General features: G+C 33.3%; 1 long non-coding RNA gene across 1 annotated transcript; it reads left to right on the forward strand.

Moving 5' to 3' along the window:
* Positions 1–10,200: 10,200 nt before the first annotated feature.
* Positions 10,201–14,573, forward strand: LOC108517205 (uncharacterized). The gene is made up of 3 exons (XR_001882037.1): positions 10,201–10,397; positions 11,319–11,443; positions 14,501–14,573. It is a non-coding gene; the product is annotated as an uncharacterized LOC108517205 (long non-coding RNA).
* Positions 14,574–15,567: the final 994 nt, after the last annotated feature.

Raw genomic sequence — 15,567 nt, forward strand, 5'->3', positions numbered from 1 at the left:
TAATCAGTGAAGTTTAAACATCTATCTAAGTCTTCTTTCATAATCTTCATCTGGGATCAAAGTTAGATTTAAAGTGGAAACAATTAAAAGAACCCTCTGCTTTAGTTATCACTTTACTCAAAAGTTTCTAGTGCCTCTCTAATAGTTTCAGAAATTGATTCAAAGTTCTTCATTAAGTTTAAGTCTATATTCCATCACCTATAAGCGTACCTGACACATTAAACATTATACATGTTTAAATATTTTCCGTCTGGCTACATGGACATCTGGATGGATCTTATAATATTTTTTTCCTTTCCATACATAGTATTTATTGTAGTCTACTTTGAGTTGATATTTATATTTGTATGCCCATATATTTTTCTAAAAAGGAATTACATGTTAAAACATTTCAGAAACCAGGGTTCTAACTTTGGTGGAGAAAGCACGAATATACATCCAAGGTAAGCATCATCAAGCCGAATGACTCGGCCTATAGGCAAGTTCCTGTAGCATATGAGATTTTCCGTGCACAACTATTCAAGCTTGGGGAGTGCACTGGATGTCACACAAGAAGTTCATAGAATATAAGTAAACCCAAACCATAAATTACTTGCTCCAAAATATTTTATTCTCCACTATTTTTCCCTGTTCACAGGCCAAGACACTCTACTGAGGGGGAAATAATCAACATCTTCCCTAGGTGATTAAAACTTTTAATTCAAGTCAGAATTTATCAGGACAAGTGGAAATCAAACTGAAGATAAGCATTGTAGCTACTGAAATCTCTCTTATAAATTCCCTGGATGAACTTCAATTATATTCAGGTCTTCAAAAACAGAGGTTAAGCACTTGAGGGAGTATTTTATTTATCTTTGTGAAACAACTAAAACAACACACATAATTTCTTAACTCCATGGGATCAAAGATGGTCTTAGCAGGCCAGAACCTCTTTCTAATCTGCTCCCAATCTCCTCTAATTTAATGTAGAGGTGGGAATATCTGGCTGGGTTTCTAGACTGTACTATTCATCAACTCTCTGTCCTCAGATTTAATGTACCCAAGTCTCAAGTTGCATAGCCTTAAAAAGCGGACGTTTGTTTTCTTGACGTATTGTCTTAGACATTGGACAATTTTTCTTAAATGAGAAAAAATATGGCAAAGAATTTTATAAAATGTTTATCCTCCTTCTCATCTAATTTGTTTCCTGCCGCTGAAAGCCACCTTCCCCAGGAGCTCTGAGAATGACACCTGTCCACTGTTTCAGCAGTTGGTTTGCTTCCCTGCTTATTGTTTTCTCTATGAAATCTTAAAAAACTAACTAAGGCTTTGCTGCCCACTGCAGGTGGAGAGGAGAATAAATCAATTCCCTTCTGCCTGATTTCAGTGGCTTTATCTCAAGTGTTTTGTAAGTTATTCTGCTGCTAAACAATCTCATTCATAGATATTTCCTTCCTATGAACTCAATACTAGTTTAATAGGTATAAGTTTTGATCAACTATTAAATCCATAACAAACTAAGAAAAATAACAAGGACTTAAACAATGTATGTTAATAATTATGTTAGCTTGAAATTAGACATTCACACAAATGTTTGGCTGTCAAATTCAGTTCTTATATTTTCGGCCATTTTCATATTAAAATTGTTTAATGAATCCTTCGAAACTTGAAATGTGTTTCAGTAGTTGCCTAGAATGGGACCAAGTATTACAATAGGCAATAAATATATTCTGAATAAACAAGTGAATGGATCTACACTAATACACGAATACATGTAAAAACCCAAACTAGCCTTATAACAAGCACAGCAACTAGTTCAGTTTGAACAGGTCCTATGGTATTTTGGAAGACAGATGGTTCAGTACATATCATAAATATATATAATGAACCAGAAAATGTAATAGATAAATGCACTGTGTTTTAACAGTTCATAGTAGAATGTATTAAAGAATTTTCCTTAAAATTTCTATTCTAGTAAAATTTTGTTACAGATTTTTTTTAGGAACTATAAAATATTTTTTTCCACTATCCTTTTGTTATGTTGCATATAGCGATAATTAAGGGGATTATCAGCTGGTTGTAAAAGATTTCAGCTTTGTTATATCTTCAGTTAAATGTGTTAGCTAAATCAGATTATACCTTTAAAAATGAAAAAGGTGTTCTGGAATTATTTGTTAACTGCACAGATTTGTTCTTTAAGAAATTCATAAGATCATAGAATCATGGTTTTTTTAAAGCTGAAATAGACTTTCAAAGATGGTAAATGTAAGAAGTTTGTTTTGAACCTGTGCAATTATAATAATGACCTTTAATTCTTTCCTAATGGCCTAGATGGAATTAATTGGTTATTTCAATATCAGGGCTCATCTTGTGTGGAATTTTAAAAGAGTCTCTTCTTTCTCATAATGGATTTTATCAACCATTATGATAACTTTATCTATCAAGCTTATTTAACATGTTCTGAAGGTACATTTTTAAGAGTCTTGGCACTCTCTTTCTTCCTTTCATCTTTCTTCTACATTATTTGCAGTGAGGAAGAACCCATTTTTGTTCCTTTGTAATTTTGTTCTGGTCAAGCTATCATTTAGATCTTATCAACAGTCTTTCCTTTTAATTATGTTTCCTATATTGAGAAATTCTTTTGATTGGAAATAGCATGCTATTTACAAAAATTGAGAAACCATTCTTTGCTTATGGAAAGTTATAAGCTATCCAATTTCTAAATAGCAGTCATGCTGCCATCTTCTGGTTATCTTGTAAGAATTTTCTTACGCTTACAAGCTTCATTTTAAAATGCATCTTGATGTACTTTTAATTTTTTTTATGTCTACTAAGTGAAGGACACATATTTGGATAATTAGAGCACTGCATCTAGAGTTCTGTTGTCCTGAAGTCCTAAAGCAAAGAAAACCTTAAGTCTTATAATTTTAAATATTATAATCAAATGGGATGCCAAAGATAAAAAAAAAAATTGTTTTATCCCATGATTAGTTACCTTGGAGACCAGTGAGATTTTCTGACACTTTTTAAAAAATCATATTAGCCTTTACTTCATTTTTTTCACAGCTTTTCAGTGGGGCAGCAAAATGACCACCCTTCCCTCAGTGAGTGTGAAATTTTCCAAATCCACAATTCCTGTTAATATTAGTACTGCATGTTATTTAATGCTATTTCAGGTAGCACTGAACCATTTGCCAATTTGACTGTCTTATTTTCATTTGAAAACTCTGCCAGCACCTATAGGGCAGGCCAAGGGCCACAAAGGAAAGGTAGACGGAAGCGAGAGTTTCACATATCTTTAAGTGCTTTTTCATTTTAAGTGATCATTAAGACTTATAGCACTCTTTTTTTTTGTATGTTAGTGTAATCTAATGATGTTCAATTTTTGTATGTGTGAAAATTCCCATTTACCCCATTGGCATTCTTCTCCTAGTATCCCTGGAGGGAAAAATAGAACAATTTTATGAGATAAATTGATGTCTCACACTGAAAACTGATTTTAAAATGTAAGATATTACATACATTGCTTCAAATTCAAATGAGGAAGTACATTCAGTGGCTTCGAGCTCTGTGCTATTTTCAGATGACTATATGAGAGTGTAAATCATAATAGCTCATGGAAAATCAGAATGCAAATGGCCCCAGTAAATGTTTAGCAACAGAAGACTTTCTCAACTGTTTATTAAGAGCAATCCAAAATCTAAAGCAGCTGAGACAGGTGCTAATTTCAATCCTGTTATTAGTAATTAGTGATGAAATTTAATGGTGTTTCTAAGTAGCTCTGAAGCATTTGTCATATAAACATGGTTTAAATTTAAGGGGCATTAAAATTGAGTTTTTAAGCTTAATAGACTTGGGCAAACAGGTATTTTGAATAATCAGTCCCTCTGAGAGCATATGCCAAATTTAAATGGCAAAATCGGCCCATTTGTTGTGGGCACAAAAATGACCTTGTCACTTCTGGATACTGTGTGTGTGTGAATATGGATGTGGATAGCAATCAGCCATACCTGGATGGTTGATTGCTATTAGTTTACTAAAATACAGGACCTGAAATTTCCTTACTTTGTCATGACAAAATTATTTTTAGTCTCCTATATTCACAAAAATTGCTGTTATCGTAAGTTGACAGATACCAATTGAATTGAAGTTTTGTCATCCCATAGCTTTACTATGAATAAAATGGGTGTATCTATAAAATGTGCCATTTGATCCATTTCTCTGAGCTGTTTTGTTTTCTTCCAATTATGAAGATACAATATTTTTTCACATCCACAAACAAAAGTAAAACTCTTACTTGGTCAAACTCATGATCCTCTATTATCAGCAGCAAAGTAGAACTAAATGTATTAAAATGCCCACACATATGTATATGTTATCAGTATAAGTAGATAGACAAAAGGATGGACGGACAGATAGATATATATGATTGTCATTGTGTTTCCTAAATTTCTTTTATACTGTTAAGAAAGATTATCTCTGTTAGTAAAAAGCATAATAAATTATTTTATTCAGAAATTTACTCCTGTTATATACATCCTAAACCTGAGTCAAAAGGGAAAAATGTTTTATTCAATATTTTCAAAGGTTTCAAATTCAGCTCAGAATATGTTATTTTAGAAAAAAAACTATGTAATGGTAAAAGTATCTCATTTGTTCTTCCTTCTATGTAGTTCCTACTTGGTTTCCATTAGATTAAATCCCAAATTCCAGTTAACGTTAAGTAAATGGACAAAAAGTACAAAATAGGTAACAATATTATGATTAAAAAGTTTTGAGGATAAAATGGGATTTTAAGTTGTATGGTACTGGAAATAGTTTATGAAATTCAACCTACTACTTCCTAAAAAAATAAGACTATCAATGAGCTAAAGAATAATCAAAAGGAGTAAGAAGTAAAAAGACTTAATCTGATTCCACCAACATATATTGACCTCTTGTCCTACGCAAGGCATTAAGATAGGTTAAAAAATATGTGTTTGGCACATGTCCTGCCCTCAGTTGTTCAGAGCTCATCAAGTGAGTTAGACACATACACATCTATTAAAACAATATGATGAACGCATATATATGGTATTCCAAAAAGTACAAATTACAATACCATTAATTATGCCCATGTTTACCATAGAAGATATTACCAAGAAATGACATAAGGACAAGGTCTTCAAGGAGGCTTAGATTTTTGCAAGGCAAACGAGTGGTTATTTGAAGAAACATGAGTAATACAGTGAAAGGTATGGAGACTTAACGATTTATGGTATTTGGGGCACTGGTAGCAGAGGCAAAAGTGAGTGTATCAGTGTGGCTAGAGCAGAGAAGGCATGGGAGGGATATGTAGAAGACAAAAATAGAGAGGTAAGTGAGGCATACTGAATGATAAACTAATCAAACAAGGGGAACTTAGACTCTTTAAAGAGATGAGTCTTTAAAGAGATGATGATCATCATGAATAGCATTGTTTGTCGACTATTTCACATGTGAGATTTAATCTGATCTTCAAAAAAGCCCTGAAAAGTAAGAATTACTATGTTCTCAGTTTTACAGGTAATAAAACCAAGGCTTACAGAAGATAAATATTTTGTCTGGAATCAAACCTATAGTAAGTAACTCAAACTGAATATCTCTCTAAAGGTCTTATCTCTTCTACTAAACTGCCAACCTGACCAGAATGGTGTTTTAAAAGATAACTTTACTAGCAGTGCTAAATAAGAATACACTGAAGGGAAGTGAACCGAAAAAGGGTAGATAACAGTTTAGAAGATGCTGCAATCATCTAAACCAGAAATATCACAGGTCTAAATGAATGAGTGAGTGGAAAGAGCAGAGGCAGCTTTACCTTAAAACCAAAACACTTGAGCTTGAATGTCCTCACTGGCACAGGCCACTCCCAAGACCCTGGGAGGAGCCCTTGCACAGGCTTCACATGATCATATATGTTTGCATATGTTTGTAAAATGTGCGAATACTTTACGTATAATTAAGGCTCCTGTCTCTTTCTACTTTGTCTTCCAATCTGTCACACTTTTGCTCCTGTCCTGTGGTGTTGTAAAGGCCACATGTATTTGGAGATCTGGATAGGGAACTATTTGAGAATATATTTAGTTTGGAAATAGTGGGGTATATTGGGTTTTAGTTTTAGCTATCCCATTGTAGGGGAAGTTTTTAGGAATACTATCACCTGATGTTAACTCATCCAGCTCTGAAATACTGTTATAGGGGTAGAGATCTGATCACAATATTGAGGGCCATTGCCACCCAGCAAAGGAAGCATTTGGATAGTGGAAGAAAAACAAGGTTTGAATTTTAAGGAACCAAAAACAAGTCTGGGGAAAATTCTAAATCATCAAACAAATAAAGTATAAGCACAGTATTGTGTTATTGACACTTAGGTTAAAAAGGATGTCAAAAGGGAATATACATACTAGATAATGAGGTGTATACAATTATAAACATGTCATTAAACCTTTTTATTATTTTTGATGGAAATAACAAAATAGACTTGATTAGTATTTCTTTGTTGTAGGACAAAAACCTCCAGCAGTACTTCAAACTGCAAATACACCTGTGTATGAAGTTGCATGGTTTATATTTCCTATTGTATCAGATCATGTCTTACCACACCTGACACATCTTCTGACAATATCTGGGAGTTTCAGACTAAACAGTAAGTAAAATTGCCACTGACATAGCAAAATGATCCAAATATACTAGAAAAAAAAAAAAAGTACATTTCTAGTCTCTCTACAGAAACTATCGCGGATTGTTTTTATGTGAAGAAGATATCAATATCCATGCACCACCACCACAAGAAAAAAGAAAGAAGATATGTAGAATTACAGAACTGTATTAAGAAAAGTTTCTTCTAAATTTTAAGGTATTTTCAGTTTTTTAAAATATGCAATTTATTGTGATTTCTTTATTCTTCCTAATCAAATATTCACTTCTGAACAGATGCTGTATTTTAAAGTGGATCCCCAAATTGATACCAAGTTTTGGTTGTGAAACCCAAATCCTTTCCTAAGTTTAAAGAAGAAGAAGAAAAGGAGGCTGGGATATCTGAGAAACGTTTTGAAGATAAACTTGCTAATACTTTTTAATCCAGTGGCAGGGAGAGTAAGATAAAATTCCATGGTGGCTATCATGGATAGAGTACTGAAAAGGATTCCAGGCTTGCATAGAAGACAGCTCAATTTTAGATATATGATGTCTGAGGAATCAGTGAAATTATGGAAAGAAATATCTGGGAGGAGGTTGAAATGATGGCTCTGATGTTCAGGAGAAAATTGAAAAATAGTCACGTAAATTTAAGGAAACTAAGCATTTGGTGACAGCTAAAGCTAAGAAAGTAGACGAGAACGCTCAGGGAGGAACTTCTCAGTTGGAAGAAATGAATAGAGGTACAAAGAATATAGCCTGATAAATGTGTGGAGGAAAATGAGGAACCAAAGCATGACCAAGAAAAAGCAAGCAAAAGTTACACTCAGAAAGGTAGGCAAGAATTAGTAGAAAGTTGAATTTGGAAGGTAAAGTCAGAAAGGACTTCATGAAAAACCTAAACATAGCAAAGTCTTCAGGAATAAAAGGGACATGAGGACTGAGAAAAGGATGCTAGTGTTTTGAGATTCCTTTAAACCACTTTATTGAGGTATGATTTGGCATATAGGAAGCTACATAAATTCAGCGTATACAACTTGATGAGTTTGGAGAGAAGTATACACCATTATGCCATCACCACAGTCAAGGCCATAAAATTATTCATCACCTGAATAGTAATATTTAAAAGGATGCTGGTAAACTCAGTGTGAGAAGTTTTTATCAACTAATAGAGATGGAAGATTGAACATATTTTTCTGAATAGTAACTGGGATATCTGAGAGCAAAGACAGTGGCCACACACTGTACTTTAAAGAAATATATGGGGAAGGAATAAAAAACACATTTTAGAAGAGAATGTTACAAAGTATTTGGCAAAGAATTAGCTTAATTTCAAAAAATACAGCATGCATAAAATATCGAGATTTATGCCAAAATAGTAATATCCTAGGTAGTAGAATTTCAGGAAGTTTTTTTTTTTTTTTTTAAAAAAAGGCAGTTTAGTTGTTTTGTTTTTTTCTCCTTTTTTTTGTATGTATTTCAAAGTTTTTAAAAAATAAAATTAGTTTATAAGAAAATACTATAAATTACATATTTAAAATGTGTAAAGCAAATTTATAAAATTTAAGAAGGTAATTATTGTTTAAGGAAGAAAGTAATAGTTAAGATTAGAAGGTTCTGGAAGATAAGGTAAACATCAAAGATAATAGATGGACCAAAAATCTAGAAAATGAGAAAGAAGAGAGTGAATAATCAAAAATTGATGAGGCTATACTTGACAAAAAGAAACATCTTCTGTCAGGCTGGGCGTGGTGGCTCACGCATGTAATCCCAGCACTTTGGGAGGCCAAGGTGGGTGGATCACCTGAGGTCAGGAGTTCGAGGCCAGCCTGGCCAACATGGTGAAACCCTGTCTCTACTAAAAATACAAAAACTAGCCAGGCGTTGTGGCAGTCACCTGTAATCTCAGCTACTTGGGGGGCTGAGGCAGGAGAATTGCTTGAACCCAGGCTGTGGAGGTTGCAGTGAGCTGAGATCGCACAATCACACTCCAGCCTGGGGTACAACAGCGAGACTTCATCTCAAAATAAATAAATAAATAAATAAGTAAATCATCTTCTGTCACAAAATTGGGAAGGAAGCAGTAAAGAAGTTAGAAAATGATGGATTTGGGGTGAAATAAGAGTAAGTTAAAGAGTTTATGTCTGAAAATATGAATGTTCTTGATCATATTAGAGATTCATATTTCAGCAAAATTTGAAAAAGTCCAAAGAGGATTGGAACCTCACAGAATAGCCACCAGGGAGAAAGGACAAGGAAGGGAAGTATAACAAAAGAATTTACCAAGTGATATCAAGGGCCCAAGCAGTGTCTGAAAATCATAAATCTTAATAGAGTCAATTAATAAATACTATGTTATTTTCTTTGATAACATTATAGGGTAGGAAACCTTTATTCACTCCTCAGTAGATTTATGGCTGAGACATATGTAATAAAAGAGGTCAACAAGGAAAAATCATACTTATTTAATATGAGTTTTACCTGACACAGGCGCCTTCAGAAATGAAGACTCAAAGAAACAGGGAAACCTGTGTATTTTAATGCTACATTTGATAAAGTAAATAGTTGTGAAGTATGATTGGACAAAAGCGATATGATCTAATGGTAATAAATTAGGGGGAATTTAGCAAGGGTTGTTTGTTCAGGTTCCTCTGTGTCCTTGTGTCTTCAGACATAAGGACATTCCTTTCCTCCAAGGATAGGGAAGGGGCTTCTCAGATAAGAATCTTATGACCTGTTTCCTGGGAGAAGGTCAGAGAATGACCTTTCTGCTTCTGCTATTTTTCTCAAACGTTAAGATGCCATATTTTGGGGTATCATGTTCTGAATTCTGTCAGCATGTAGCAGCCTAGAAGTAGAAATGGTTATTTGGAATAGTATGTAGAGAAGAGAAAAAGAAGGAAATAAAGTAGTTGCTGAGAGTGCAGGTAAAATGACTTATTTATGAAGCAGACACAGCAAATTGGAAGCAAAATCAGGTAGAGGTCTTGCATATGGAGATATAATCAGAAATTAGACAATATTACTCAAATTACCAAAGCATAGTGGGTGGGAATCTCTAATCTCGAGACATAATGGAGACAAAATATTTTGGTTTTGTTTTTCTTTTAATGTTTTAAAAAATTCTTTGTTCTCAAAAATATTTTGAAAGTTGAGATATTTGGCACATTAGATCCCCATCCTACTTATTAAGAAAACATCAGAACATTACTCCTCTTATTATTATGGGAATGACTGCAGAATCAAAACTTATAGACCTCATCTACATATTTTAAAAGTCATTTGACCAGGAGTTTCCCTCCAATTTATATATTTTAAAAATAAATGCAATTAACTTCCATATAGGAAATAAATGAGATGGGTTTGTAGTCAGGTTGAAGAGTACATTAAATGCTAATATATTAGGTTGAGATATATGTTTTGGAAGGAGAGTTAAACTTAAAAATTAAAGATCTTATAGTAAGAGCAATTATAGAATGTAGCTCTTTAAATGAGTTAATCAATAGAATAGAATTGAAGACCACTGGAATTTGAAAGTCTTGAGAGTTCAGAATGGATCATTCAGAGGATACTGAAGTTACCCACAATCTTTTGAAGCACTAAGGGTAGAAAGGGACTCTAAAGGCCAGGCCAAAGACTTCTAAAAATGAAACTAAGCATAACTTTTGAAAGAATGACACTGTGTTTCCCTGGGGGCAGATAAGGAACAGTCATAAGCTAAGTGCTGTCAGTTCAATATTCCATAAACACTAATGAGAACCAAGGTAAAGCATACATTTGCTAATGCTAAAATCCACAAGAGACCAAACTATCTACCAACAGTAAAGAAGCGGGGTGGGCATTAGAGCAAGGTTAGGCTTCAATAAAAAGTTGGAAATAAAATGATGCCCCAATGAACATAAATAAAGAGTTAAAAGTAACATAAGAGTTTGAGGCCTTAACAAAAGGACAAAGCAAGGAAGATAAAGTAGTCATCTAAAGGGAATCCAGACTGAGGGAGACTAAGTGGAGAGTTTTCATTTTGAACTTTGATTAATTATGAAGACAAAAGAAAAAGAAACAGAGAAAAAGGATAAGGATTAAACCTGCTTCAAAGTACAAAAGTAATTCCTTTCAGTCTACAAATTTTCATTCTCAACTATTCCTAAAGGTGGATGAGTCACTTGACATTCTTGTCAAAAGAAAAACAAAATAAAATATTGAATTCCAGAAGAGATTCCCGTCAAAATAAGTAAAATAAAGTTTCCAAAGTGAAATACATTTTGGAAGTCCTGCATACCACACTCTTTTGGGATTATCTTAATGCCCATTTGTTTTATAAAATGTTTGATTAGACAGGCGGGGTGGTGCACTTGTAGTACCAGCTACTCCAGAGGCTGAGGCAGAAGGATGGCTTGAGTCAAGGAATTCCAGCCTGCAGTGAGCTGATCGAGTCACCGTGCTCCATCCTGGGGACAAAGCAAGATCTTGTCTTTAAAAAAATAAAATATTTAAGATATTCCCCAGTTTTGCAAAAATCTTTATTTAACATTTCTTAAATGTATATGAACTCAGCCATTTGGAAAGAAAAGGGACTAGTGTGATCCTAAATCACAGGTTCCTTGGAAAAAAAGGGCAAAAGCCAAGGGGCAATAATTAAATGATTTTAAAAGACCCTTTAATGATTTATAACTAATGAATCATAGGTCTGTAAAGAGAGAACCGTTTGAAATTGAATAGATGAACAAAGGAAGGATCATTGTCTATAGACCATGGGTTCCTGGAAGACAGAAACCACTTGTTTGATACTTCGTAGCTCTGTCAGCACATGGTAAATACCTGATAAATGTATTTTGACTGATTGATATTTTATTAATATTTGGTATTTAATTATATTTGCTCAATTTATGTAATGTTGAAAGGTGTTTAAGGGTCAATAAAAGAGCTCATCCACAACTCTAGCTGATAGCAGTACATATAACAAGCAATTTAAAGCTTGTAAAACAATAGCCACTCAAAATTCAATGAACATTTCTTAAGGGATATGCAACACAAGCATTTACATCTCTAAAGGAGATAAATGATTACTTGAGCTTTTTGGCAACTGTCCAAGTACTAATCTCCATGTTCTATACTAAGAGTTTAGAATGTATTTAAATTAGAAAGATGTTATAAATAGACACTCAACTGTTTTTTATTTATTTATGTTTGCATTTGAGAAGGAAAAAAGAATCAGACACTGATTTAAAAGTCATCTTATATCAAAAGTAAATATTAGGCACTTCCATCATGTAACAACTTTGATTTTAGAGGTCTTTTTAGTGACAAATATAAATGCAATTTTTAAACGGTGAGTACCCGGTATACATTGTTAGAAAGGAAAATGCTTGCATGCATATAAGTCCTCTCTGATGAAGAAAAGCTACTAGCTTTAAGCCGACCCACTTTTCTCTATCCTGCACCAGGTATAATACAAGCAAGCTAAAGAGGATAAAAAAAAAAAAAGTATCTTTAAATATAAAACACGAAAGGAAATGCACTGTACCTAAACTCCAATGGGATTTTCCTTTTGTCAAAGGCTGCCCTTCTATAACCTGTTCTGAGTTTATAAAGCATACTAATCTCACTGTGGCTCTTATTATACCTCTTTGGTTGTTAATTTTAAATAATCTGTACCAAGGCAAGTTTACCAAAGTACATAAAGGGAACATATTTCTGTGACCATTGGAGAGTAAGCAAACAAAACTTTTGTTGGACTAAGAAAAGCAGTTTTACCTGCAATTCTGACAATTCATTTTATTAACTGATTGGTCAATAATTGTTTTGAGTTTATAGGGTAATAATTTCGCTGTTGGAGGACACATTTCAGCTATTAGAGGTTAAATTCAGCAAACGGAAGGATACTAATTAACTGCGGCTTAAGAAATTGACCAGGCCACTGCAAGTTCTCATGTCTATTGTCTATAAATCAGAAGGATGCTCTTTAAGGCATTTCCACCAGGATACATGTTGGCACAAAACTTAGACAAGCAGTGCTCACAATCAGAAGACTATAATGATAACAGATAAAGGTTATTGTTCTGTTTATACGAGAATGGAGTCAGGTTGGATAATTTTCAAAATTTAAGGATATATGGCGAGTTGGTGGGTATTGAGAAAAAAATTATTTCATCTTATGAATTTCAAATTGAATTTATTTAGCACCAATTGCTTAATTGCAACGCAAGTTGCTTAAGGTGTAGTCTAGTTTATTTGAATACTGTCTTTCATCTCCTTGAATTAGTGCAGTAACAGTCCAGTCCAGGACTCCTATTGGTCCAATATGATAATTTAAACTCAGTTTAAAATTGCTTTTATTTTACTCCTGAAATATGCATAATGTAATGGAAATGTTTGAGATCAAGATTCCTGTAGGTTGATAGGAATCCTGTTGTTTCCCTCATTTTTCATCCAAATATGTCCATATTTTGTATTCTTGGCAATTGTATGAACTAAGATGTCCTTAGGTCAAAAGGGCATGTAATTATAACTTGCTCCCTGCCTCCTTAGATTTGAAGTTAATGCACTATTTTATATTAAGCAATAATTTGTTCCTAAATTAGCCACATAACCCAAACTTAATCTCTGGGTTCCAAATATGAAATACCTTGTTGTTCTAACATGTGGATAATCTCCACTTTGTACATCTCTGCTCTATAGCCTAGGGAACTCTTATAAATATATGTTCAGAAACTTTTTGTGGGAAAGCTTAGCCAGATAGTAACTCATATCACACAAAGCCCAGGATGCTAGGAACTTTAAAAAAAAAAATTCAACTCTCCATACCCAGTATCCAGAACAGCACCTAGCTTATAGTTGGAGCTCAGTAAATGCTTTTGAATGAATACACCTATCAGCTTTTTCTCCGTAAATTCTCTGTTGACCTCTACCACATGCTGGCAACCTCTCCCTCCCCCACAAAAAAATTCTAATGAAACAAACTCACCATTGTTTATTCATTGTCTCTTTCTCATACACATTTTCTTTTGCATTACATTAATAATGCATACAATTTGAGATATTTTAAGAGTACCAAACACTATACTAATTATATTAATTTTAAGCATGGTAAGATGATCAAATTTACTATTATTGAACTACATGGAATTTCCTTGGAAAACCTAGTTCCACAAAATATTTTCATCTGATTCTGCAAAAACTGTCTAAGACATATTTTGCAGCATATCCATATCAGTTTATTATAATTTTAAAAATCTATAATTAGGCAAATGTATTGCTAGATATGTAAGCATTATGCAAGTAGAAAAAGATACACTAAATCACTGAAAATGTTGGTGGTCTACTATTGGAGTAATTTGGGGAAAATACTAATGTTGCTTTCACCGTCACTTAACTGGACATTTTGATAAACAACAACAACAACAAAAACAGCAAGTCAGTAAGTCAGTAAACCATTCAGTGATAATCCTCATTGGTAGTAAAAAATATCAAACTCTTGTAAGAAACACAAATTTTTAAATCACTCTCAATATAGCTGCAGAATTGAAGAAACTGTGTTTTTTCAATAGATTGCTTCAGTATCTACAATTCAGAAATAATTATTTCTTTTCTTAAGTTAATGGGATAGTACTTCCAACAACAGTTTTTCTGCATTTTCTCATTTTTAAATACATCAGTGAAATTTTAACTTATCATAATGAGCATCCCAAATAGATAAAACTTCATGGCCAGCAGAGTTAGTACTGTTTTAATAAGGTATCTGACAAATAAATATAATTGTAGCTGGTGCCTTCTTGATGTCTAGGATCTCTGCCTGGCATACCAATGATGTCTGTGAGGGGAAAACAAAATTTTACATTTATAAATGCCTTTTTCTCTTTTCTTTCAGGAAGAAACTGGTTTTCCTCTCAAACTAATACATGCGATTATTAAAGGTAAAAACAAAAAAATCAAATAAAAAAGGAATTTATCTTTTAAAGAGAAGCTCATATGTTAATGAACTTGAAGTATTTTAATGAAATATCAGAAAGATCCTGACATCGTAGTTTTACAATATACAAGAGCAAACAAGAGATGTAGATTTTGTTGTGTTTCACTATCTCAGTAGAAGTTTGTGGGTGCCTATCTTAACTGAGGTCTCTTACTGGGGCAGTGGAACAAGAACTGTGCCTACATTGCTGCATTCCAATGTTAAAATGTACATCATCAGAAATGTAGCGTGTGTGTGTTTTTTGTTTGTTTTTTTTAAATGTACAAAGGTTATCTGATGGCTGTTTTCGATCAGCTTCTAACCTCAAGAAAAACTATTTTTCACTAGAAGCAAGTACTGCTATGTATGTCCAGTCTCATCCCTCTACATTTCTTTTGGTCCCCTAGAGTTCTTTTAGTTGAAAGAAGCTTTGACTCTGAAACAGGGCAATTATATAATCATGCAAGATTTCACACTATAGCAGTACACTGCACTGAATTTCCCATCCCTGAAGCCCACTTGGAAATGGCTGGAAATATGGATCCAGCTATTGAATCACACATTAATGTATCAGCACACCGGAAACTAATCAAAAAAAAAGTTTTAAAGGGTAAATTGAATATCAACTAAAACTGTGAATTCATGAACGTGTTCTAAAATTTCTATGAACAAAAAATTTTATATGGCTTTTAACATTATACATTTTCAACCAGAAAGGAACTTCTATCTTTCCTTAACTCTTGAGGAAGTCTCTCAGATTTTATTTCAATCAGTTCTTGGCACCTAGTAGGTGCTGAATAAATGTTTATTGAATACATACATAAAATGTTAAATAATTTGTGGGGAGAAATCATATTATGAAACTCACGAATATAAAGGCATTTAATCTAAACAAGACTTTGATCTAATACAAAGTTTACTTCTTTAGCATACCATGCACTTGGTAGAGATATGAGGTGTGGCTTTTTTTTTTTTTTTTTTTTTTT

The sequence above is a fragment of the Rhinopithecus bieti genome, unplaced genomic scaffold (assembly GCF_001698545.2).
Source record: "Rhinopithecus bieti isolate Rb0 unplaced genomic scaffold, ASM169854v2 scaffold_38735, whole genome shotgun sequence".
NCBI classification, from domain to species: Eukaryota; Metazoa; Chordata; class Mammalia; order Primates; family Cercopithecidae; genus Rhinopithecus; species Rhinopithecus bieti.